At 53.5% G+C, this 25,232-nt stretch overlaps 3 non-coding genes across 3 annotated transcripts; 2 read left to right on the plus strand and 1 right to left on the minus strand.

Annotated features, from left to right (window-relative positions):
• The first annotated feature begins 13,804 nt into the window (after positions 1 to 13,804).
• TRNAI-AAU lies at positions 13,805 to 13,878 on the plus strand. Its single transcript has one exon. It is a non-coding gene; the product is annotated as a tRNA-Ile (tRNA).
• A 9,059-nt stretch (positions 13,879 to 22,937) lies between these two features.
• On the plus strand, positions 22,938 to 23,019 carry TRNAS-AGA. The gene has a single exon. It is a non-coding gene; the product is annotated as a tRNA-Ser (tRNA).
• A 1,820-nt stretch (positions 23,020 to 24,839) lies between these two features.
• Positions 24,840 to 24,933, minus strand: TRNAI-UAU. The gene is made up of 2 exons: positions 24,896 to 24,933; positions 24,840 to 24,875 (listed from the first exon to the last, which is right to left on the minus strand). It is a non-coding gene; the product is annotated as a tRNA-Ile (tRNA).
• Positions 24,934 to 25,232: the final 299 nt, after the last annotated feature.

A 25,232-nucleotide genomic window follows, 5' to 3' on the forward strand; every position in this document is an offset into this window, starting at 1 on the left:
GGAACATGATATTTTCTCCCCTGGGAATTGGTTTTATTTCAGTCACATTGTATCAGTTTATCAATGAAACGAGAGAATCAATGTCCTGCAGGTCATTGAACACACAGTGGAGGAAGAAAGGGGTGGGACTATACAATGAGCTGTTGGAGTTATTCTGGTATTACAATGTTTGGTTTATTTAAAAAAAAAATTATTTACTTCCCTCTCCATTTTAGACTCAGAGCCTTTAAGGTCAGAAGGGAACAATGTGATCATCTAGTCTGACCCGTTGCACCTTGCAGGCCAAAAGACCCCACCCACCCACTCCTGTAATAGACCGAGGAGGGGAGGCAGCTCTGTGCACTGCCCCTACCTCAGGCAGCACATGGAGACCCTCTGCTCCCCTCCCCAATGGGTGTGCAGAGATGTGCCAGCAGCACTAAGGTGGCTCCCTGCCCACTCTGCCTCCGTCCCTCCGTGCCGTTCCCAGAAGTGGTTGGCACGTCCCAGCATCCCCTGGGGCGGGGGGAGTGTCTCCATTCACTGCCCCTGCCACGAGTACCAACTCCACAGCTCCCATTGGCCAGGAACTGCAGCCAATGGGAGCTCTGGGAGCGGCGCATGCAGGCAGCGGCGCACAGAGACCCCCTGGCATGGCCCACCTAGGAGCTGCTGCCGCAGGGTTGTGTGTACTGGTCACTTTGGGAGCTGCACTGCCCGGGGTAAGCGCCACCCCTCCTGCACCCCAACCCCCTCCCCCAGCGCAGAGCCAGCATCCCGCACCCAAATTTCCTCCCATAGCTTTCCTTGTTTTCCTTTCACCCAGAACCATCCTTCTTCTCCTGGGCTGCAAGTAGCCATCCCTGGGAAGCCAAGAGGTAGGCACAGGATTCTACCTCCCAGTAGCCAACCGCACCTCCCCAGGCTTTGCAGAACGACTGGTGGTACTCTACTAACCCCACTTAGCTGCACTGAGGCGCTTAGCTTCTGCCCTGCCTTCCTCAGCTCGACTTTCCTCTTTTGCCCCATTCCCGCCTCACTCCCTCCTTTGGCAAGTCACGCAAAGGAGCCAGCAGGAAGAGCCGGCCACCATAGGCCAACCTCCAAGGGCAGAGGAAACCAAGCCATAAGGCTTCAAAAGGTGACTGGCCCAGATCCTCTAGCTTTCCCCTGCTGATGCCAAGGCTTTTTCCTCACTCATTTCACCACCCTCTGTCATGCAGGGGTTGGGGTTATCGCAGGTGTTACCCAAAATTGGGCCAGCTAGTAAGCGAAGGGAGCACTAATGACCCACCAGAGTTTGGCAGAAAGCAGCACATTTATTATACTGACAGCTAAGCTCAAAAGAAGAAGTGGGGGGCAGGGCCGGCTCCAGACCCCAGCGCGCCAAGTGCACACGTGGGGCGGCATTTTGCCGGCAGGGCAGCAGGCGGCTCCGGCGGACCTTCCACAGTCATGATGAGACCCTCTTCTAGCAGCTGAGGTGTGAACACCAAGGGAGGAGAAACTGCTTTTGTAGTTGGATAGCCAGGCACAGAATTCCCACTCCATTCATCTGACCAAGTGGGGATTCACCCATGAAAGCTTATGCTCCTGTACGTCTGTTAGTGTATAAGGTGCCACAGGACTCTGTCACTTTTTACAGATCCAGACTAACACAGCTACCCCTGTGATACTCAAAAAGACAGTGTCCCCTGTTGGGTGTAAATCACTGACCTCTCTCCTCTCTGAGCACTGACTGCCCCTCTGTTTCCTTGCCTCTCAGTCTGTGCAGATGGGACCTTTCCCTCCAGTGCTGGAGGATTCTCCGGTCTCATCTACCCTTGTCCCAGGCAGCACAGCTGGTGGGAATCTTACATGTACTGAGGTAACTTAGAAGCAGAAACACCCCCAGACCTTGCATTCAGTTGGCACTTGCCCCTTCCTCAGCAGGATTAAAACTCCTGCAGGGAGACTGCTGGGCCACATCCCAGCTGGGCATCAGCAAAGTAGCCGGGTGAAAAAATGAACTGGGAGATTGAACACAGGACCTCATACATGCAAAGCATATGCTCTACCACTGAGCTACATCCCCAGGGGGGCTGCTAGCTACTCTCAGAGCTGTCCTATTTCCAGAGCATCCAGTGGCCTAAGAGCAGCATGGGGGACACATTCCCTGCTCTGAGGGCCATACCTGCTGTCCTGGAGGCTGCTGGTTCTTAGGGTCACTTTGCAGCAGGGCCAGATTCGATGTGTGGGGCAGAGAGAGTGGGTGCCCTGGACGCAGGCTGCAGAGATGCACTCAGCCCTCTCCCCTGCATTGGGTAGCGGGTGCTGCCACCTCCTGCTGGAAGGTAATGTGTCGGGAGGGGGCACTGTGAGTCGCTCAACACCTGACCCTGGTGGCAGCAGTGCTGTGTGGAGCGCTAGGTGTTTCTAGGATCTGCTCTTTCCACCTGCCTGTAAAGTCCAGCTTTCCCCAGCACATTCACTGCGGTGCAATTGGGTCACTGTTTCCATGGCTGAGCAGCAAAGAATCACTCCGAGTTTCCCTTCTATCTGCGGCAGGATTAGCCTGTGTCAGTGGTTAATGAGGTGGATCTAGTTGTAGATTGTTATTCTTTCCCCACCTTGACAATTCACAAAGTCCCTTTCCCAAGCAGCAAAGAATCCTGTGGCACCTTATAGACTAACCTTAAGATTCGCTATTGTGTGGCCAGGGAAGTTGAAGTGTTCTCCTACAGGTTTTTGTATATTGCCATTCCTAATGTCTGATTTGTGTCCATTTATCCTTTTCCTTAGAGATTGTCCAGTTTGGCCGATGTACATAGCAGAGGGGCATTGCTGGCATATGATGGCATATATTACATTGGTGGAAGTGCAGGTGAAAGAACCGGTGATGTTGTGGCTGATCTGGTTTGGTCCTGTGATGGTGTTGCTGGTGTAGATATGTGGGCAGAGTTGGCATCGAGGTTTGTTGCATGGATTGGTTCCTGAGCTAGAGTTACTATGGTGCGGTGTGCAGTTGCTGGTGAGAATATGCTTCAGGTTGGCAGGTTGTCTGTGGGCGAGAACTGGTCTGCCACCCAAGGCCTGTGAAAGTGTGGGATCATTGTCCAGGATGGGTTGTAGATCCCTGATGATGCGTTGTAGGGGTTTTAGCTGGGGACTGTATGTGATGGCCAGTGGAGTCCTGTTGGTTTCTTTCTTGGGTTTGTCTTCCAGTAGGAGGCTTCTGGGTACACGTCTGGCTCTGTTGATCTGTGGGTGGCCATCCTACAGCAAAAAAACTTTAGGACCAGACTTCAAAGAGAAACTGCTGAGCTCCAGTTCATCTGCAAATTTGACACCATCAGCTCAGGACTAAACAAAGACTGTGAATGGCTTGCCAATTACAGAAACAGTTTCTCCTCCCTTGGTTTTCACACCTCAACTGCTAGAACAGGGCCTCATCCACCCTGATTGATCTAACCTCGTTATCTCTAGCTTGCTTCTTGCTTGCTTATATATACCTGCCCCAGGAAATTTCCACCACTTGCATCCGAAGAAGTGGGTATTCACCCACGAAAGCTCATGCTGCAAAACGTCTGTTAGTCTATAAGGTGCCACAGGATTCTTTGCTGCTTCTACAGAACCAGACTAACACGGCTACCCCTCTGATACTTGACACCATGCAAGGCACTGCATTTAGCCGTATGGAGTGGAAATCCATCAACCTCATGAAGAAACTTGCACAAATACAGACAGATATCATCTTCCTTTCCAAATGCAAACGGATGGACATCATACCTAATGGACTAAAGGTAAAAAATCCACTACTATCTACATACTACACAGACCACAGTGAGAGATTATGCCATACTCTATCGAAGAAACTTGCTGTGCTAATGTCCTGTCCCTGGCCAGGCACATTGGAGGTTTGAGCTACTCCCTGTGGATCACCCCACTCAAGGAGCGTTTGTTCTAGGAAGCAAGTCGGCTAGACAGGAAAACATCAGACGCTGCTCCCAATGCTACACTCAATTTTTCAGAAATTAGTCGACTTTATGGCCACAAGAGACCATTAGAGCATCTAATCTGACCCCCTGCATATCACACGCCTCCTGTATGACATAATAGCTACTTTTGGAGCAAACACATTCCAGAAAGGCATCTAGTCTTCATTAAATGACATCAAGAGATGGAGAATCCACCACTTTCCTTGGTAGCTTGTTCCTGTGGTGAAACATCCTTGCTGTTGAATTTTTGTGCCTTAGTTGTAATATGAATTTGTCTCTTTTCACCGTCCAGCCATTAGGTCTTGTTATGCCTTTCTCTGCTCGATTCAAGAGCCCTTTAATACCCAGTCTTTTCTCTCCCCTGCGGCTCTGCCTGAAGCCAGCCAGCTCCCCACACCCCGCTGCCCGCACCAGCCCTACACCACCGGCCCTGCACCTCCTGCCCTGCCTGCAGCCAGCCCCGCACCTCCTGCCCTGTCTCCAGCCAACCCCTGCTGCACCCCCCTGCCTGAAGCCAGCCAGTCCCGCACACCACGTCTCCAGCCAGCCCCGCACCCCTTGCCCTGCCTGCAGCCCGACCCTACCTCCAGTCAGCCCCTGCCCTGCCTCCAGCCAGCCCCATGTCCACTGATGCCTGCAGTTCCCAGGGCAGTAACTCTGCTCACCTGTTTCAATGAGGGGGGCAGGGAGCAGCTGGAACCCACACATGTGCACACCGTAGGGTGACCAGACAGCAAGTGTGAAAAATCGGGACGGGGGTGGGGGGTAATAGGATCCTATATAAGAAAAAGTCCCAAAAATTGGGACTGTCCCTATAAAATCAGGACATCTGGTCATCCTAGCACACCCCCAGAGAGTGGCAGGGACCCACACATGTAAAACGGAATTCGTTTCTAGTTCAGGCCCATCTTTTTAAAAAAGAACTTTAGGTAGGGTTAACATACACCCATAGTTTCCTGGACATGTCAGGCTTTTTGGTTTTTAAATCACTGTCTGGGAGGAATTTTTAAAATTTAAAAATTTAAAAATTCCTCCTGGGAAAATACGGACGCATGGTAACACTATTGGTACAAAAAATACATACTGTGGCACATCCCTTAAATCAGAACTTTTTATAGGGAACCGGTTCCTAAGGAATGAAAGCCTTTTTTATATATACATATATAAATCTATATAAATTTTTAGTTATCCCTGCCGGGGCCCGGCTGAAAATGACTGCCCAGAGTTCGAGAACTGTCCCTGTTCTCATTGGACAGATGGGGAGAAGCCTGAAGTACAAAGAAGGGAAGTGACCTTCCCAAGGGCCTACACAGCAAGGTGGTGACAGAGCCAGAAAGAGAAGCCAACAGTCCTGACTCCTGTTCTAATGGACAAAAAAAACCCAGAGAAAGGGATAGAGCCCAGGAATCGAGATGGTGGGGAAATTTCATTGAAACCATTTCTGTCAGAAAATCCCCTCAGACTAAACCAGTTTGTTTCTCGAAATCAAAACAAGTGGGATGAAATTTCTTTGCAAAAATATTTTGTTGCAAAACAAAAGCATCTCCTGTTTGTCACAGTGTGTTAAACTGTCTCGTCGCACACAAAGAGGAGACACTTAGATCTCAAACATTAGATAAGATGCTTCAGTCTGAGCTAAGTAGTTGCTGCTCTTAACAATTTCAAAATAAAAAATACAAAGAAAATAGACTATTTCAGCTATTCTATTATGTCATAATCTGCTCGGAGCAAATGTGAAAGGACACCGCATATTACACACTACTCCTAGTGACACTCGCCAATGGATCCCTACCCACTGTGAGGTAGGTAGGAGCGGATCATTATTATCCCTACTTGAAAGAGGAAGAAGCTAAGGCTGAGAAAGGAGAATTGACTTGTCTTAGGTCACACAGCCAGCCAGTGGCAGAGTTGGGAATAGGACCCAAGAGCACTGATTTTCAAACTAACCATCAGATCTTGAATTTCAGACACTGAATGACCTGAATAAAGTGCTCTCAGATGAGCTCCAGACCAACAACAGTGCACAATAAATATTCAGCAAGTATTTGAGGAGAACTGCAATGTTAGAGAGAATCATGAACTGCTCAGACACAATTAATGCAGAGGAGCAGCAAAATTCATCAAACATATGACTGGTTCTGACTTATTTCCTTGGGCTTAAAAGAGAACAACAAGGACCTGAGTCTCCTCCCTGTCAATAACCCCCTGCTCAGCCAATCAGGGTAGAGACTGAGGACGGGAGGCTGAGGGTTCTCGCCCAAAGGATGGCCCAGGTCACCGGTGGGGATCACTGCCTGAGCACTATTTCAGCCCCACATTTTCGGGTGGACCTCCCACAGTGGGAGCTGCCGAGCACTCCCCTGAGACACATACGCACACCCCTCCTGGTGTTGGGAGGGGAACAGGAGAAAGGACAAATGAAGCAAGAGAAAAAGAGAAAGGAGGGAGGGATGGATGGAGGAAAAGGTGAAACCAAAAGGACAAACCCTAATGACCCCAGTGATTCAAAGGGACAAAATCCCAGGTGCGGAATAAAATTCTGCCTCCTTAAGCTCGTGTTTTCCATGCCTAGAATTCAACGGTCACCAGATGGATCAGACCGAACAGGTTTCAAACCTCGAGGAGGCTCTTACCTTCTAAACAGGGACGGCTGTTTTCTAGTAAAATCAGGAAAAGGGAAGGAGAAAACTCGAAAGAGGTTCCTCCTGGCGCTCACGTGCCTGAACCCGAATACTCTCTCAGTCCTCAAAGAGAGACCTGGAGAAGGAGACTTGCTGAAGCAAAGCCACAGGGGTCTCTGAGGTTTCCCTGGCCCCTCGCCCCTGTCCTGCCTGCCTGATGTCAGCATCTCTCTGTGAGGTCACCACCTCCCCACCACCTTTGACCAATAGTCTGAGGTCCTGCAAAAGGCCTTTGTGATGTCACTGCCACACCCCTCCCTTGCTGTGCTAATGTCCTGCCCCTGGCCAGGCACTTTGGAGGCTTGAGCTACTCCCTGTGGATCACCCCACTCAAGGAGCGTTCGTTCTAGGCAGCAAGCCGGCTAGACAGGAAAACATCAGACGCTGCTCCCAATGCTACACTCAGTTTTTCAGAAATTAGTCGACTTTATGGCCAGAAGAGACCATTAGAGCATCTAATCTGACCCCCTGCATATCACAGGCCTCCTGTATGACACAAGAGCTACTTTTGGGGCAAACACATTCCAGAAAGGCATCTAGTCTCCATTAGATGACACCAGGAGATGGCAAATCCACCACTTTCCTTGGTAGCTTGTTCCTGTGGTGAATCATCCTCGCTGTTGAATATTTGTGTCTTATTTCTAATATGAATTTGTCTCTTTTCACCTTCCAGCCACTGGGTCTTGTTATGCCTTTCTCTCCTCGATTAAAAAGCCCTTTAATACCCAGTCTTTTGTCTCCATTATGGCCCTTTAACACTTCAATGAAGTCACCTTTCAATCTTCTTTTGATAAGCTAAACAGGTTGAGCTCATTCAATAGCTCACTAGAAGGCATTTTTCTCCAGCTCTCAGAACACTTTGTGGCTCTTTGGTCATCAGACTCCTGAACTGCAGCTGGATGTGGCTCTTGTTCTTCTGCACAGCACAGCTCCTGGAGAAGAGGGATCTGCAAATGTACATTCATATGATACCTTTGTTTAACTGATGAAAACATAAACTAGACACTTAGAGGATTGGAACTGATTTCAGCTGATGGACAGCTTTGCTAGGTTTTTATGCATTTGGACAGTGAAATGTTGAGTGTTTACATTGATATCAAGCACGCCCGTATAAAGGAGCCCCTGAACATAATGGAGAATGGAAATGAAAATGTTTTCCTTTTTTTAAAAAAAAGAAAGAGGGTTATAAGACAACAGTGGGGTTTGAACTGAGGACTATTTGAACTGCAGTTAAGCACTCTACCACTGAGCAATATCCCCATGACACTAAGAGGGTGGAATCGTGATGTCCAGGACTTTGAAGGACAAACCCAGATTCATCGAGCTCCTTTGCCATTCCCAGACCACAGGTGGTTTTAAAAATGGGGTTTGATTAAACTTCTTAAATATGACAAACACCACAGCTTGCACACCCACCGATATAGCTTCTCCCAGTGACATAGGTGCCACCTCTTGGGAAGTGGATTAACTGCACCCACAGGAAAACTCTCTCCCATCAGCATAGAGCAGTGGTTCTCAAACTGAGAGTCAGGACCCCAAAGTGGGATGTGACCCTGTTTTAATGGGGTCGCCAGGGCTGGCATTAGACTTGTTGGTGCCTGGGGCTGAAACCAAAAGTCTGAACCCCACCACCCAGGGCTGAATCCCTTCAGCTCTGGTTTTGCCCTCCCCTCACTGGGGCAGGGCTCAGGCTTTGTCTCCTCTGCCTCTGCTCAGTGTAGAGGGGCTTGGTGCATCTTTCTAGGGTCATGTAGTAAGTTTTTTTTGCAAAAAGGGGTTATAGTGAAAGGAAGTTTGAGAAACCCTGGCATAGAGCCTCTGAATATGTCTAGACTTGGCTCCCTGTGGCAGATCAGACACTGAAAGTGCAGCCATGGAGACACCACACACCAGCCTTGCCTAGCAGGCAAGAATCCAACCTCCACAGACAAATGCCTGTTGCTTTCTAACCCATCTCCCTAAGCCCTCAGCCACCACCACTTAACAAAGGGGCTTTTCTACACGATGGTTCTGTTCTCACTGAAGGGTCATTTCCAACTGTTCGCTCAGACCAGCATTAGGGGAAATGGTGCCCTGGGCAAAGCTTGTACTTTGGCACTTCCCCATTGCCCCTGGACGATCCCCACTCCCCCTTTACCGCTAGCCCCTGCACTCCCAACCCTTGCACCTCCTTCACCCCTAACTCCTGCCCCTCCTGTGCCCCCTTTGCCCTTAACTCCCTGGGCCACCAGCCATTGCCCCTCTCCTGCAGCCCCTTCACATGGCTCCAGTGCTGGGGGCCCCGCACTTGTTCTCCCTTTCCCTGGGCTTTGGCATCACTAGCCCCTGCTTAGCCAGTAGGGTTCAGTGGTTCCCAAAATGTGGGGCATGACTCCTAGGGGGACACAGAGGAACATTTATGGAGTCAATGAAATCAGTTGAGCTTCTTCAGTCTCTCGCTGGAGACATTTCCCTTGTTTTTAAAGGCAAAAATCCTGATCTTTCCAACGGGAGCTGCTGCTTCAATGTTCAGTTTGGGGAGGGATTTGGCTGCACTCAGAGATCTGCCCGCGGGTTACAATCTGCAAGCTGAAGGGTCGAACGCAAACAGCGTTTAGATGGGACCGTTAGTGCCGCCCCCGTGTGGCCAAAGTTCAGAACTGACCAGCAGAGTTTACAGCTGGAGCCTGGGATGCTCCTGAACAAACTGGGCCCAAAGCCTCTCGCGTGGGACCCTCGCTGTGCAGCAAGAGGCGGAGGGAAGCTGATTGTCAGGGCTCAGGGCTGCACCCTGCCATGCTGAGCCGGTGTCTGTGCTAAGCTCGGCATCAATCAGGTGATTCTGGGCAGTTCGGGGTCCCCGGGCTCCCACAGGAGGGTGAAGCAGGTCACCCCTGGAGCAGGTTAAAGCTGCAGGTTGACAGTGGGGTTGCTGCCCCTGTGAACAGCTGCTGTAGCACCACCTGGGCAGGACAGGGAGAGTCAGTTATACCCCCCCCCCCAGCCTGTATCGGGGGATGGGAGCACTCACACCCTGGGGACCCACCCACCAGAGATCTACTGGGGGGGAGAGTGGCACCCACACACCCAGGATGTTGTGGGGGGGGACAAGGGCATCCACACTCCGGGATCCTCTGCAGAGGGACGGACACCCACACAGCCAGGATTCTGTCTGGGGGGCAGAGGTACCCGGACACCTGGGTGGGGGAAGGGGGCACCGAAACAGCCGGGATCTTACCTGGCAGGACAGCGGCACCTGCAGCTCGACATGAGACGGGGACGGGGGAAGCAGGAGCATTTCCCAGTCCCAGGCTGTCCCCGTCTGGCCAAGGCACAGAGCTCACAAGCAGAGTTTAAAGCTCCAGCTGCCAGGCCACAAAACAAGCCGGGCTCTGTGGCTGGCGCCTGTCATCCCAGCTCCTGGGGAGGCTGAGGCCGGCGGAGTTCTGGGCTGTAAGGGGCTGTGCTGATCAGGTGTCCGCACTAAGTTCAGCATCAATATGGTGATCCCGGGGAAGCTTGGGGTCCCCAGGTTGCCTAAGGAGGGGTGAACCGGCCCAGGTCGGAAACGGAGCAGGTCAAAACTCTTGTGCTGATCAGTAGTGGGATCGCACCTGTGAATAGCCCCTGCAGCGTAGCCTGGGCAAGACAGTGAGACACGGTCTCTTTTTACAGGTTTCAGAGTAGCAGCCGTGTTAGTCTGTATCCGCAAAAAGAACAGGAGTACTTGTGGCACCTTAAAGACTAACAAATTTATTTTAGCATGAGCTTTCGTGAGCTGCAGCTCACTTCTTCGGATGCATAGACACCCCTACCCCGCAGAGCCTGGCTGGGGGGATGGGAGCACCCACAGGATGGGGATTCTGACTTGTGTTGTCCCCTGCAACACAGATCTTGAAAATAGAAACAGCGACACCCACACACCACAGATCCTGGATGGGGTCAGGGGAAACCACACACGGGAGCTAGTTCATGGGGTGGGGGACACACCCTTATGCTCCGTTGCACCATTCTTAATGAGAAGAACGGGGGCATCCACACAACACGGATCCTTAACGGGCGGGGGGTCACCCACACACTCCACTATTAACCAGGAGGGACAGGGGCACCAGACACCCCCAGTAACATGGGGAACACCGACATCCACCAGATCCCTCATGGGGAGTAAGACAGAGGGGATTGTAATGGGGCCCGGCGCACCAATGCACCGGGGATTGTTAAGGGTTGAAGGGACAGGGACACCCACACACACTGAGATCACGGCCTTGAAGGAACGTAAACCCTCCACAGAAGGACCTGGTCTGTTCCATGATGGCACCCCAGCCTGGGTGAGTCAAAGTCTCTTTTTATACAGGCACGCCCCAGAGATCCTGACTAGGGGAGAGAGACACCCACCCCCCAGAGATCCTTAATGGTCTAGGGTGCACCCACACACCAGGGATTCTTATGGGTGGGAGGAATGGAGACAGCCAGACACACTGAGATCACTTCCTCCCAGGAGCCTGGGCCAGACAGGGAGACACAGTTCCCCTTTACAGATCTGCCAGACAACCTTCCTCCCACTCCCTCCACACAATGTACTTATTTGGAGGTGAAGCCAGGGAAACCACATGGAGGATTCTTATCTGGGGAACTGGGGGACCCACTTACCACCAGAGATTCTTAAGGGCAGGAGGAACAGGGACTCCCAGCTCTGCAGCATGGGGGTGGGTCGCCTGCTGGGATCATCGGGGCATATTTCACCTTGTCAGCTCCCTGCCATTGCCTTGGGGGGCCCTGGTTCGCTGCCTCTGGCACCCAGTTTAGCCTCCTTCCTGAGGGCTGAAACGCTTTGATCTGTCTAAGGTCTGTGGGATCAATGTGTGTCATGGTGTAATTCTGTGTTATTCGGGGCTCAGACTAGCTGAGCTAATGGCCCCTTCTGCCCTTAAACGCCATGAAAACATTTCCCTGGTTTCTCCTTGCGCCTGACAGACACCGCGGTGAGGGGCCCAATAGAAGATCCTGGACACCGCGCTCTGGCTCTTACTTTACTTGGGGACGTCAGCGCTTTCCTAGCAAAGCTGCTGCTAAAGCGCTGGATTTGGGGAACTGTTCGGCTCCGATTCAGAGATCTGCCTGCGGGGTGTGAACCTGCCACGAGGAGCGGGAAACGCAACCAGCAACGGGAGGCGTTGGCTGAGCTCCACGCTGCCCCCGTGTGGCCAAAGCTTAGAACTGAGCAGCGGAGTTTAAAGCTGGCGCTGGGAAGGACCTGAACACACGGGGCACGAAGGCTCCTGCGTGTAACACTTGTTGGGTGGGCAGCTGGGCGTAGCTGATTGCCAGGGTTCAGGGCTGCAACCCGGGGTGCTGAGCAGGTGTCTGTGGTCAGGTTGGCCTCGCTATGATGGTTTCTGGAAAGTTTGGGGTCACCAGTCTCCCTAAAGAGAGAGGAGCCAGGTCAGCCCACGAAAGGAGGCCGGCAAAACTCTGGTACCAATTGGCCGTGGGACTGCCCCTGTGAAGAGCCACTGCAGCCCTGCCAGGGAGAGCCGGTCTCTCTTTATGCAGCCCCGTCCCACCGCCACCATTCCTCAGGATGAGGGTTGTGCTCAAAGATCTGTGCCCCGTGTTTTCACCTCCATGTGAAGCGCACAGTGCAAATAACCCTCAGCACATCAGCTCAGTTCCAGGCTCCACTTCCACCGGCTCATGCAAGATGGTGCAGAGGAGCCCCTGGGTGGCTGTGGGCCTGGGGAGGATGGCTTTTGATTTTTCGGCTTGACTGCTACGGGCAGCAAGGCCAAAAGTCAGATGGCCGACTCTCCCGTCCACCACGCTCATCAGCAGCCCTTAGTCGACAGGCTCGGAGAATGCGGGCAGCGTCCCCCACTACCTCTCGCATGCAAAGCGAGCGCTCTGCCGCTTGAGCTAATTCCCTGCAGCTGGCCTGACTCTCAGGCACCGGGCAAAAAAAGGCAAGAGCTCTGTGGCCTTAAGCAGAACACAGCCTGAAATGGGGGCGGGGCGCTACCCAGAGCTGGGGAAGGGGGTCCGAGTCCCAGCCACGCTCGTCGGCACAAACACCAACGCTCCCTCCCTGGAGTGTGTCTGGGCTGAGAGTTAGCCCCTGAAACAAGCACCAAGCTTCAGAAGACAACGCAGGGATAGATCACTTGACGATTGCCTGCTCTGGCCATTGCCTCTGAAGCGCCTGGCATCGGTTACTGTCAGAAGACGGGATAGTGGCCTAGCTGGACCATCGGTCTCACCCAGGAGGGCCGTTCTTATCTTCACCACTTTCCTCTAACCCAAGCAAAGCCCGGAGCAGGCCCAGCTCAGCAACTCTAGCAGACTCCCTGGCCCCTGGCCCAGCATACAGCAAAGCGACCCTGCCTCCCCCAGGATAGACAGCCACCCACTCCCTCTTCCAGACCAACGCAGCCCTTCCCCGCTTTGGCTGTCTCCAAGCTGTCTGCGTGCTCTGCTCTGCTCCACGGCTGCCATGCTGCCTGAGATCAGGAGGCTGCGAGGTCTCACAGTCTCAGCTGAGCTGGTATCGCGTGCCACCCCGCCCATCTCCTCATTCCCTTCATGGACCCCTGGGATGTGAGTAATTCTGTATTTGAGTGGCTCTCCCTCCCGGCCAATGAGCTTGGCGTAGACTAGCAGGGAGGGAGGAGGAAAGGGATTGTGCTCCAGTGAGAGCTCAGAAAGAAAGGTGCAGATCCCCCACTAAAGCCCAGCCCAGCAGAGCAAAGCAGAGCAGAGCAGGCTGGAGAATGTGTGTATGGGTCTGACTACTTCTCCCCTGCTCTTCCATTTGAGCTAACTTCCCCCAGCTGTCTCCAGCCTCCCAGTCAGCGCAAGGGGGAGAAGGGCTGGGGAGGAAGAGCTTTGTGCTCCGCAAGGGCTGGCTTTTTGGGAGGCCAAGCGGGGAGAGGGATGGAGGCCACTGGAGGAGCTGAGCCGGCTGACTGTCCATGGCTTCTAGAAGAAGGTCCTGGGGCTGCCTTGCCGCTGGAGAATGCGGGCATTGATCCCGCTGCATCTCGCATGCAAAGCGAGCGCTCTACCACTTGAGCTAATTCCCCTACCTTGGCAGGTGGTGTCTCAATCCATCCATTTGATAACGGAGGCCACATCGTTCCCCGCGCCAGCCAGTGACTCCTTCCAAAAGGGTCAGGCAAGGCCGGCCTTGTCGTTGGCTGGCTAGCTCAGTTGGTTAGAGCGTGGTGCTAATAACGCCAAGGTCATGGGTTCAAGCCCCATGCTGGCCACTCCAGGAGGAAGAGGGTGGCTACAGCTCTTTTGGCTGACTGCTAGGGGTGGCAGAGGCCAAAAGCAGGTGGGCCTGGAGCTGGCAAGAGCCCTGCTGGGCGCAGGCGCCGGGCAGGACCAAGCTCCTGACACTTCCTTGGGCTCCCCTCCCTGGGCACCTCGCTCCACCTGCTGCCTGAAAGGAACTTGGAGACGGGTGAGCCCGGCCGGCTGCCTTCCAGGCTCATAGGAGGCCAGGCTTGAGCTGCCCGCCCGCGAAGCCAAAATCGCAGGCCTGCCGGCTCGCCCCCAGTGTCCACAGAGGGTTGACCCGATGGCCCAAATTCTTGCCGGCCGCCAGCTCCACCCAAATGTACCCGACGCCGGATCACGCTCCCCAGCCCAAGCCACAGAGGAAGGCTTAATACTCGGCACCCCAACCTAGGGGAGAGGCTTCACACTCCGCCGGCGCAGGGTGACCTTTGGGACTTCCCTGGACACCATCCTCCCACCGCCCACAGCCAGACCCCCCAAGCCCACACTCGAGCCCACCCCTCCGACAGGAAGGAGCAGGAGGACCACTCTGCCCAGGGGCACCACCACTCGAAGTCAGCTTCACTTGCTTTCTCTTCTACCCCTTTCCTCCCAAGTTATGCGCGCCTCACGGGAGCCGGCCCTGGGAAGACGCAGGCACGGCACTCTGACTGGCGCAAGCCAAACGCCCACACCGAGAGTTTAGCACGGGCTCTTGAGGCACTGGAGGAACCCCATGCAGACGCACTGATGGAGCTAAGCTTTACGGCCAAGGGCCCTACCTGTGCAGAAAGCCAACTTGCTTGTGAAAAAGACTCCTCTTTCGGCTCCCCTTCCAAACTTCCAAATGCCTCCCAATGGGAAAACACACCCACTGAAACACCCAAACGGTCCTAACGCTGGGGCCAGGCGAAAAAGAAAAGCAAGGAAAAGATTTCTAAATGGCCACCCTGCCAGAGTCGTACAGCTCCGCAAGTGAAACCCGTGGGAGGGACATTACACAGAAAAGGGGAATGGAAAGCTGCCCAAATTGAGATGCTGTGGAAAGCTACAGCCCCATCGCTACTCCTACTCTGCACACTTCTTGCAACAGCTGATGAACGGCCAGGTGCTTTTCGCATCCAAGCCCACACCAGGGGAAGACCTTGAAAAGTTTCCCGTGGCTTGCCTGGTTCAGCTGGTCAGAGTGCGGCACTCGTGGAGGCAAGATGGTGCAGAGGAGCCCCTGTGGGCCTGGGGAGGATGGCTTTTGATTTTTCGGCCTGACCGCTACGGGCAGCAAGGCCAAAAGTCAGATGGCCGAATTTCCCGTCCACCACGCTCATCAGGAGCCCTTAGTCGACAGGCTGGGAGAATGCGGGCATCGCCCCGTCATATGTTTATTCCCCACTTCGAACTTTAGCATCCACAAGATGGGGACCTGCATGGGCCCCTCTCAACTTAAATCCTAGTTTAGATCTGGTAAAGCTGCCACCCTCTGGAAGTTCCAGTGTCTAGCACATGCCCTGTTCCCCCAAACCTTCCCTGGGGAACACAGATCCAAACTCCTTGACTCGTAACCCTAAGGGAAATAAACCATTCCCCCACCTTCTTCCCCCTCTCCTAGTTGTTGGGAAAGATACCTTGATTCAAACTCCTTGAATCAAACAAAGAGGGATTCACTTTTCCCCCTCCACTTCCCCTGAAAATCCAAACAAGGGAAGAAATCAATCAGGTTCTAAAAAGAAAAGGATTTTATTAAAAGAAAGAAAGAAAGTACACTATCTCTGTAACACCAGGATGGAAAAACCACAAGGCGTGCTGCAGGATAGCCCCTCCCCACCAAAAAGCAATGCCGTGACCCGGATTTGAACCGAGGTTGCTGCGGCCACGGCGCAGAGTACTAAGCACTATACGATCAAGGCCAGGTGCTGGGGGTACAGGAAGCAGCACACTGGAAAATGCTCAGCTCTGTGCTCTCGGGGCGGCCACCTACTTCGCCGGCAGCCACAGGTCTTTCTCAAGTCTCCCCATTACAGTCACAGGTCAAATGCTGAGCAAAGGAAAAAAGACAGGAAGCCAATCCCATGCCTGTCCCTTTTTCTGTCTTCCTCCACCCCTGGACCAGGTCCCTCCCCGTTTGTCTGGGCCATTGTCCTCATGCCCCTGGCCAGCCTATTTCCCTTTGCCGCTCTGAAACGTGCCACACGTGCAGGCCCCGAAGGCGGAAGGCCAGGGAGAGGCTTTGGCTAGGGCCAGCGTGTCCTTGCGAGGTAATTGTCTCTCTGGAGGTGAAAGTCATCAGTGCGCGGTGTGAAGGGAAGTGGCCGTAGAAGGAGAATGGAAGGCATGGGGTGGGCAGGCCAGGGATTTCTTTGTTCCCCCCTTGAAAAGGGGTCACCCTCCCCGCCAGCGAATCAAACCCCGGTCTCCCGCGTGACAGGCGGGGATACTCACCACTATACTAACGAGGAAAGGGGCACGGTGAGTGGCCCCAGCTCCCACAGACCAGCTATGGTCAGCGTACACCTACACCGTCGCATGGGCCCCAGCAGGCAACAGCACCCCTGGCCCTCTTCTGCTTCCCAAAGGCTTTGGCCGCAGCAACAGCCCTGGGAAAAGCCCTGGCCCTCCTCACCTGCCCTTGCCCAGCAGGACGCTTTTCGGGGCCTACACAGCTCCTCACACAACACCCGCCTGGGACCTTGCCCTCACCTACCAGCTCAGCAGCACCTTTCTTCCTCTCAAAACCTCCTCTTGCCACCCTCCCCCTTCCACACTTCACACTCACCTCATCACAAACTCACCCACGGCCCCTTTGGCTTCCCAAGCGCCTCTGGAGGGACGCAGCTTCCCAGGCACGCTGATCCGGCTGATGGCTCCCAAGTGTGCAAGTCCGTCCCCGCAGAGCAGCCTCATAGTGTGACCTTGAAAAAACTGTGGAAAACGGGACAGTGGTGGGGGGGTAATAGGCTCCTATATAAGAAAAAGTACTCCCAGACCGGCCTGTCCCTTTAAACATGGGGCATCTGGTCACCCTGGAGCAGCCCCACACTCCTGCTCCCCGGTTGGTGCGTTTGTAACCCGGGGGCTGAAGCCGACGTGAGAAAGGGAAGTGAGCGAGCTCGGAGCTCTCCGGCGCCACCTGTTGGGAGCAGAGGGAAATGACTGAGCGGCGTCCTGGCTAATTTAAATATCACCTGGTTCTCTGCTGGGTGGCTCCACGGCAGAGCTCGGGTGTGGCCTGAGTGTGGCAGCACCTTATTTGCATATTAAAAGCGGCAGTTTCGGGCCATTGGGGTAAAATATGAGTAAGTTTTGGGGTTGGGCCCCACATGTTTAGTGCAGGCTGTGGGGAGCCGGGCTGAGCAGAGCCTGCCCCGACGGAGAGTGTGGTCACCCTGAGCTGGGAGCGTGTGGCCAGACATGGGGAAGGGGCTGCGGGGGTGGTGGAGGAGGAAAGCAGAAAGTTCCCCCCCCCCCCCCCTTTCTTTTTTGGTGCCTGGGTGGGGTTCTCGTTATCTAATGAAGAGCAGTGGTGGGGGAGGGGATTTGAGACTCTACTTTGGGGGTGTGATACTAGCCCCGGGTGCTGGCTGCTGCAATGGGGCATAGGACAGGTGGGGGCGGGGCTGTTTGGATCCTTGAGATCAGGGGCGGTTCCTGGTTGGCTGGTGCTGTCCTGCGTAGTGTTTTCTGACAGCTGATCTGCCATTGGCCCTCGTGCGGGGCAGGTCTCTGAAAGCTGGTCTCCCATTGGGCCCTCCCCTACTGACGTTTCTGACAGGCTCAGCTCCCATTGGTGACGTTGTCTGACAGCGATGCAGGGCGGAGCCGCCAGGGCCTTGTGCGCTCAGAGCTCAGCGCTGCCTGGCGAGAAGCCGCAGCGCCGGGGGGGGGGTCACAGGGTGCGAGGCGCTTCCGCGCGCGGCTGTTTCCTGCCGGTCGCGGGGTGACGGGTCCTGCCCGGGGCGGCCAGGGGCCGCGGGGTCCCGATGGCAGCTGGGGGCTCTGGCGTCCACCCGCGGCGGCTGGGAGCTGCGGGGCCACCTGCAATGGCCGGGGGCTGCGGCTTCTCCTCACCCCCCCCCCCGGTGACTGGGAGCTCCGGGCTCTGCCTGCGGTGTCTGAGCGCTGGGGGCTCCTCTCCTGCCTGGCGCGGCCGGGAGCTCCAGGGGCTTCGGCGCTGCAGGGTCTGTGAGCAGTGACGTGGGGCTGCAGGGTCCTCACGCCATCAAGGCCTGTTGGGAAATCCTGGGTCCATCCGCAGCGGCTGGGAGCTCTGGGGTCCACTCGTAGGAGCTGCAGGGTCCATACGCAGTGGGGTGGGGCTGTGGGGGCTCCCCGGCCACCCATGGCTGCTGGGAGCTCCAGGGTCTGCCCGTGGGAGCTGTGGGGAGATGAGGGGTTTGGGGTGGAGGAGGGGGCTCCAGGCTGCAGGGTGGGGCCGAGGGATTCAGAGTGCAGGAGGGGGCTGTGGGTTGAGGCAGGGGGTCGGGGTCCAGGACGGGGTGAGGGCTCTGGGGTGAGGGCAGGGATGAGGAGTTCCAGGTGTGGGAGGAAGCTCTGGGCTGGGGCACGGGGGTGAGGGCTCTGGGGTGCAAGCTCCAGCCTGGGGCTCTTCCTCCCTCCTGCCTAGCCCTGACTATCAATCCCAGCCCTGACACTCCTTTCTTCAAGCGCCATGTGGGCAAGAGGAAAAGTGTGGTAGAAAGCACAAGGGCCAAACTTGTGGGCATCAGAAATCCCAAACACCCAGTCAAACCATAGCCACTTCTAGACCCCATTCCAACCAAAGACCTGGCTCCAGTGGGTATGAGTCACTCAGCACAAGGTAAACAACTCATTTTCATACAGCTGGAGATAGGAAAGCACTTGGATCTCCAGGGATTTACCATAAGGTCCCACTGAGATTTGAACTCAGATTCCAGCATGCCAACCATTACACCATGGGCCCAGCTTGTGCTAGTGTTTCTGAACATTGGTGACCCTATCATAGAATACCAGGGTTGGAAGGGACCTCAGGAGGTATCTAGTCCAACCCCCTGCTCAAAGCAGGGCCAATCCGCAGACAGATTTTTATCCCAGATCCCTAAATGGCTCATCTCAAGGACTGAGCTCACACACCTGGGTTTAGCAGGCCAGTACTCAAACCACTGAGCTCTCCCTCCCTCACAGGCCCAGGTTGTGTAAGGGGACTGTTGGCCCTTTACTAAAACTGAGTGGGGTTTTTTTGGTTGGCTAGTTCCCAGTCCCAATAGAAGGGGGAAGGGTCAATGGGAAATCAGGACCCTGAGACTGACAGGCCCCTGGGGCAATGGTCACCAACTGGTAGGGAACAAGTGAGAATTTGTTAATGAGTAAAATTCCTGGTGAAAATTGGCAAAGCTGTGGAGAGTTTGAAAAGTTCCAGTGAATTTACACTTGAAGATACAAACAGAGAGAAAGAGACCATCACAGACTGCACAGGCCCACACAGACATAAACAAAAACCAAACCCACACAGCACACAGAGCCATATACACATAAGGGAAAGCCACACAAAACAGAACAAATCCAAACCAAAAAAATACAGCAAAAGCCCACAACAGGAAAGCACAAAAACCACATACCAAAACAATACTTAGCAAAAAACAATCTGCATGCAAAAGTCATACAGACACCCATGCATTCACACAAAACTATGCAAGGCATCTACAAAAATCACACAGGACCCACATGCACATCAACACGACAGACCAAAAAAAACCCCCAACATACAGAAAGCCAGGCAGGGTTTGAGTCTCACAGCGAAGAGTGTGAGCACACAGGTGGTTTGGGGAGCAAAGACTGAGGGGGAGTCGGGGGCAGTGCTCTGGGCTCTGCCTGACCCCTCCTGACACAGGCGGCTGGTGGAGAGCAGAGCCTGGTAGATCTGTGGAATCTGCCCTGCTCTCTGTAAAGCAAGGGGACCTTGGTGTCTTCTGAGCTGCGACTGTATTTTCTGCAGGGCAAAATGATTGGCAGAAGCCATTTGCTTAAAGGAAATTAGTGCTGTAGCTGAGGTTTAAACTCACAAGTTCAGCATGACTCCACTCAGCACTGCTCTGTAAGTCCTGGGCACTAACCCATTGCACCCCTGGACTCTGCTTTCAGGAGCTTGTCTCCATGTTTCATGGATGGATTAGCAGAGTTGGCGGGGGGGTGCATTAGCTAAAACAAATCCATATTAAAGGCTGCAGGATGGCAGCAGCAGAGGTGGGGAGCCTCCTTCCATGTGATAGAGCTGGTTCCCCCTTCCGTTGCTGAGGGGAAGGTTGGTGCTTTGAGCCCACCCGGGGGTGGAATGTCTCATGGGTGAGATTAACGGGACTCTTGAGAAGGGAAGGGAAGGGAAGTCTTTTCTATCCCTGCCTAGCTCCATTGGTCTCCTGTGGCCCTTTCGGCTCTCTGCTCCCCTGTTGGGGAGATGCAGAGACAAGCCCCCATCTGGGTGAGGCACCGAGAGGCTGTGTCCCATGGCGTGTGTGGGGGAGAGGGAGAGGGGGAGGGGTGGGATGGGGCTCAAGGGGAGAAGGTTGTGTGTGACAGTGTGTGGGGGAGGGGGAGGGTGTGTTCCTTAGGATAGAAATAATGGAAAACACAGGGGCAGTGACAGCGAAGCCCCGTGTCTGAGTGTTATGACCCTGTGTGTTGCCGCCGTTCACCTTCCCCTCCTATGGTCTCAGCTTTCATTGAATCCAGCATTTTTTCACCTGTCATCACCACAGAGGTGTCCCACCTGCCTCAGCTACCGAGTGTCCCTCTGAGAGATGCCGAGGACTTTAACTGATTTCAGCTGCTGGACAGCTCTGCTAGGTCTTTATTCATTTGCACAGGAAAATGCTGAGTGTTTAAATTCATTTCAAGCCCCCTGCCCCCATTCAGCGAACTCCTGAACATACTGGAGATGGGTCTGGAAATTGATTTTCATTCGAAAAAGTTTTTAAAGGGAATCATTTGGCTTGGAAGTAGGAACCTATTACCCTTCAGGGAAACATTCACCCACTGACCTACACTCACAACAGAGAGTGTCCTGTATAGCCCAGAGCAGGAACAGTTTTTAACCTGGGGGTTAGTAAACTTTATCTCTGTACAAACACCACAGCTTACAAACTCCCCACCCCCGCTCCGTGTCACCAGAGCACAACAACAACTCTCCTTGGAGCACACACAGCTCCCCAGCTCCCTGCCCGTCAGTCTCTCCAGCATTGCTCCAATCCCTTAAAGCAGAGTCTCAACCACAATTTACCTTAGGGCCAGGGCCAGTCCTGCAGTCCTCCCAGTGGGCCAATAATGTCACTCATACTGCCCAGAACCCGCCCCCCAAAACTCCACCCTCCACCTGCCTAAGGCTCTGGGAGGGAGTTTGGGTGGGGGGAGGAGGTCTAGGGTGCAGGCCCTGGGTTGGGGCTGGGGATTGGCATTCAGGAGGGGTGCAGGGTCTGGGAGGGAGTTTGGGGGCTGGGGGTGGGGAGGGAGGGGGTGCAGGCTCTGGGAGGGAGTTTGGGGGTGGGAGTGAGTATATGAGGAGGAGGTGGGGGTGCAGGCTCAGGAAGGGGGTCAGGGATGCAGCACTTACCAGAGGCTCCAAGGCGGAGTGGGCTGGGGGGCCTCCGTGTGCTGCTGCCCCCAGGCATCACCCCCACAGTGTCCCATTGGCCACAGGGGTGATCAGGCAGGGGCAGCGCGCGGAGGCACAGCCCCACCCTGCCCTGCCATGGAGAGGGGCCGGCAGCCACTGGAGCGAGCAGGCAGATGCTGCTCAGCTCCGCTGCACTGATATGGCCCCTGAGGGGGGAGCGCCTGGGAGCGGCAGGTGGGGCCAAGGGAGTGACCTGGTCCCAAAACTGCTGGATCCCAATGGGCGAGACCTGGGGACCAGGACTGCCAGCCAGACAAACACCTTTAAGAGGAGGCGTCCCTCTCCCTGTCAAAAACTGATCTTCCTCCTTCAGTTCAGTGACAGCCTGAATTGTTCCTTATCCCGCCAGAGCCAGAGGACTGAAAGCAGCAACATCAAACCCCTGTGTAGCTCGCAGGAATGGACATAAACACTCCCTGGTATCTGAGGAGATGTTCAGCTTTGCCCTTAGTCAACTACAAGGCCAAAGGGAAAGGAGGTGGCGCCAGGTATAAAGAGTGAAACACGACACATCATAGTTATGCCCATGGTGGCTGCAAAATCTTTTGATGTACTTCTTCTTATCAGCAGTGTATTGTTTTCTCTGGAGTCCAGGCCTTGACCAAGAAATTTGTACCTTGATAAAATAATCGACTGCCCCTGGTGAAGGCAATGGACTTGACACCCACTGGGGTGTCCCTACACAGGTACAAGTACTAACAACAGTGGCTGCCTTTTAGCCATTGATTTTAATCAGGGCAATAAATTGAAACAAACCCCTGTTAAATCATTTCTCAGCCCGAGTCCTTCACCCACATTCCATAGAGCATTGGGCCACCATGTGGACGTTTCATTTCAGACCTCAGTTTCACACAGAGACAAAATTTCCTTTGCACAGATCCATAAACAGCAAAACCTCCCTGTGTCTCTGGTCTGAGCCAGGGCGTTCGATTCCAGTGAACCCTTCTCTCCTGCAATGGCGATGGTCAGACAGAGGGGACGTGGCACCTGCATCCCTGCCAGGGAGATATTGGCTCAGGTCTTTCTTTCTGCTGCTGTTGTTAGTCCATGAAACATCAAGGGTGGAATGCAAGGCTGAATTCACGCACCAGCCCTCAGTGCCCCAGAGAAATCCTGCCCCCTGCTATTGGAACGATGTGCTGGAGATTTGACTAGGAAAGGGACTGTCTGAATTGTCAGAGTGGGGAATGAAGAACAATCTACAGCAATGTCGTTCACACAAACACACTCTCATGCTGCTCCAGACGGAAGGGAAATGGGCAGGAATTCTCGCTGTTCACCCAAGGACACACTTACACTGATGCACAGCCGTGAGTGTGCTGGGGAAGCTGGTCTGAGCAAACAATTTGAAGTGACAATTCAGTGAGAACAAAATCATCATGCAGTGAAATGGATGCATATCAAGTAGTTGTGGCTGAGTGGTTAAGGCGATGGATTAGAAATCCTTTGGGGTCTCCCTGCGCAGGTTCAAATCCTGCCAACTACACAAGCACTGTGCTGCTGTTGTTATTATTGCAGTCTTAGTGCCTGAGCATCCACAGTGCGAACTGGAGATAAATCTAATTTCACTCTGTCTACACTTAAAATGCTGCTGTGGCACTGCTATAGCACTTTGGAGTAGACAGTGACTGGAGGGATTTTCCCATCCCTCTAATAGCTGCATGGACAGAACAATTCTTCCTTTTCTTTAGCACTAACTAACCCGGGATTAGGTCACCTTAACTCTATGAGTTTGTGTGGGGGGTCACACCCGGGGAGACATCGCTTTGCCAGTTCAGTGCCCAGCGTACACCAGCCCTTAGATCCCTCTGGGTATTTCAATGCAGGCACTGACCTGTGAGAGGAAAACATCAGCTCACAAACACAGAGACTGAATTTCCCACATTTAATCTCGCTGCACTTTCCAGAAAGTCACAAAATTCAATTCATTCTTGCTAGGACAGAGAAAAAATAAGTGATACTAAGTTTTTGGCTTGATTAAATAAAATTAAGTGTTTAATTAACATAGTAAAAATCTGTCCTGATTCCTCTAACTAACACCATAGCGTGAAATAGGAACAGAGACAAATCTTGTCAGTGACGACTAATTTCACAAATGATCTTCCCATTATTAATTTCCACATTGCCCCTATTGGAGGTCTGGGCATCTCCAGTGTCATTGCTCTGCATTCACCTTCCCCTAGAATTGTTCTCGGACATTCGCTTTCCTCTGCCGCGTGGGGCACGGGTCACTTGCTGGAGGATTCCCTGCACCTTGAGGTCTTTAAGCCACAATTTGAGGACATCAATAACTCAGACATAGGTTAGGGGTTTGTTACAGGAGTGGGTGAGTGAGATTCTGTGGCCTGCATTGTGCAGGAGGTCAGACTAGATGATCATAATGGTCCCTTCTGACCTTAAGTCTATGAATCTAGTCCCAAATTTGGAAAACTGTGCAGTTCAGAATGAGAATAGTGACCCCATCTCCTTCCTGCACCTGCTCTACATTGCTCCACAGCAGCTTCTCCCCCTGCAGAGTCACCCCAGCACGGCAGTGCAACCCCCAGGGTTCAGCAGGGGCCCCTGGCAAGGACAGTGGGTGCAGCTAACAGCCCAGTGTGCCTGGCCGTGAGGCAGCTGTAAAAAAGCAAGACCCTCCCCACAGAAGTAGAGAGACTGAATTCCCCAACTTTAACATCATGACCCCCTGTAGAAAGCCACACGTGTCAGTTGTATTTTCACAGGGAGATGCAAAAATCAAGTGACACCAATTTTTAAGTTGAGTAAATAAAGTTGAGGAGATAGTTATTAACCTCACAAAAATACACTAAAGATCCCTCAACATAACACCTGAAGGTGAAATATGAACAGAGACAAACCTTGTCAGCAAAGGCTCATTTCCCAAACGATCCTCAAAATGTTACTAATTCCCACCCGTCCTCCGCAGGAGCTCTGTGCAGTGTAACTGTTCTGCAGGCAGCTTCCCATTAAATGCTGTTGTGGGACATTCCCAGGCCTGGAAATGTACCAACGACAGAATTTGAAGAGCAAACCTGGCTCCCCGCACCAGGTGGGATTTGAGTGTTTTGTCCCTGTCACTTAGTCTTTTTCAATAGTACAGACGCCAGGGGCAGGACTCCAGGCTCTGCTTGAGGGATCCTGGCACAGGGGCTGGGGGGAGAAAGGATGGTAGATTCTGACCTGGAAAGGAGGTAATAAGTGAAGGGGACATTTTTATCAGCCCCCTCCTGAGGGTCCCCAGAGCTGGAATTCTACCTTCCACAGGGCCAAATGAGGGGGTGACGAAACTTGGCTAATGAAAACCAGTGCTCCAGGTGAGGTTTGAACTCACAACCTCAGCATAGTTCCTATCAGCACTGCCCTATAAGTGCTGTGTGCTAACCAATTGCGCCACTGGAGCACCTGTTAATTAGGATTCTCTGAGACCCCTAGGCTGATAAAGCCAAGGAGTGACCCCAAAACATTCTCAGTGGGGCTGAGAGCAGGTAGCGACAAGTGTTGTACTCGGTGGGGTGGATTCTTCTTAAGGCTTCCAGGCCCCATTTGACCCTTTTGTTCTTCCCTGTGTAATAACAGAGCTGGTTAAGACTCAATGGAGAGTCTTGCTATAGACCAACAGATCTGAAATCGCTGATAACCAGCTCTAAGCACTAGTCCTGCTTTGGGATAGTGTCTCTCATGCAAGAAACTGCCCAGTCT

This window comes from Mauremys mutica, unplaced genomic scaffold, assembly GCF_020497125.1.
Source record: "Mauremys mutica isolate MM-2020 ecotype Southern unplaced genomic scaffold, ASM2049712v1 Super-Scaffold_100270, whole genome shotgun sequence".
Taxonomy (NCBI): domain Eukaryota; kingdom Metazoa; phylum Chordata; order Testudines; family Geoemydidae; genus Mauremys; species Mauremys mutica.